The 1010-nt window shown below is 44.3% G+C and overlaps 1 long non-coding RNA gene across 1 annotated transcript; it reads right to left on the bottom strand.

Moving 5' to 3' along the window:
- Window positions 1-200: 200 nt before the first annotated feature.
- Window positions 201-798, bottom strand: LOC106820209. The gene is made up of 2 exons (XR_001395576.1): window positions 689-798; window positions 201-306 (listed from the first exon to the last, which is right to left on the bottom strand). It is a non-coding gene; the product is annotated as an uncharacterized LOC106820209 (long non-coding RNA).
- Window positions 799-1010: the final 212 nt, after the last annotated feature.

Raw genomic sequence — 1010 nt, 5'->3', positions numbered from 1 at the left:
AAAGAGAGAGAAAGAGATAGATAGATAGACAGAGAAATAGAGATACAGAGACAGAGAGAGCAAGAGAGAGATGGAGAGTGAGTGAGAGAAAGATAGAGAGTGAGAGACAGAGAGAGGAGACTTAGACACAGACACAAACACTTACAAGGTGCTGTACTCCTTCCAGAACGCGTCGTATTTGTCCTCATCTATCTTCTTAATCATGTCCAGTGCTTTCCTCGTTAGCTTCTTCTTAATTACCTTCAGCAGCTTGTGCTGCTGGAGTGTCTCTCGCGACACGTTCAGGGGAAGGTCGTCAGAGTCAACCTGATCAAATCAATCAACCAATCAATCAATCAATCAATCGATAAATAAAGCTGGTGACATTGCATACCATGACAAATTCATGGTAAAGATGTCATAGTCAATCTGATGAAATCAATCAATCAATAAATCAATAACAGCATCAGTGTCCACCCTAAAACATTAACGAAAAAAACCACTAGTGGACCTGAACAAATTCAATCAATCAATCAATCAATCAATACTATTTCCATTGTCTACATCAATACATACAGGAGTAGCCTGCTAGCCTATCCGAACAAACCGAATCAATCAATCAATCAATCGAGCTACAATGTAAACCTCTGCTATGACCTCGATCGTCGCACTGCTATCAGCGCCCTCTATAACACGCACGCTCACTCACCATGCCGCGGATGAAGGCGAGGTAGTTTGGCATCATCTCTGCGAAGTCACTCGTGATGAACACACGTCTCACATAGAGCTTGATCTGATCCACCTTCTTACCAAAGTTCTGCAACAACGAGAGAGAGCGTGTGAATGAGGGAAGGAAGGAGGGAGGGAGGAAGGGAGGGAGGGAGGGAGAGAGAGAGCAAGAGAGAGAGAGCAAGAGAAAGAGAGCAAGAGAAAGAGAGCAAGACTGATCGATAGATGTTGTAAGTGGCGCACTATGTAAGCCAAACCACATCTGACGCGAGCCAGAGAGCAGGAGTAGAGGGGGATATTGT

This window comes from Priapulus caudatus, unplaced genomic scaffold (assembly GCF_000485595.1).
Source record: "Priapulus caudatus unplaced genomic scaffold, Priapulus_caudatus-5.0.1 Scaffold8476, whole genome shotgun sequence".
NCBI lineage: Eukaryota > Metazoa > Priapulida > Priapulimorpha > Priapulimorphida > Priapulidae > Priapulus > Priapulus caudatus.
This window is presented reverse-complemented; position numbering and strand designations above follow the sequence as displayed.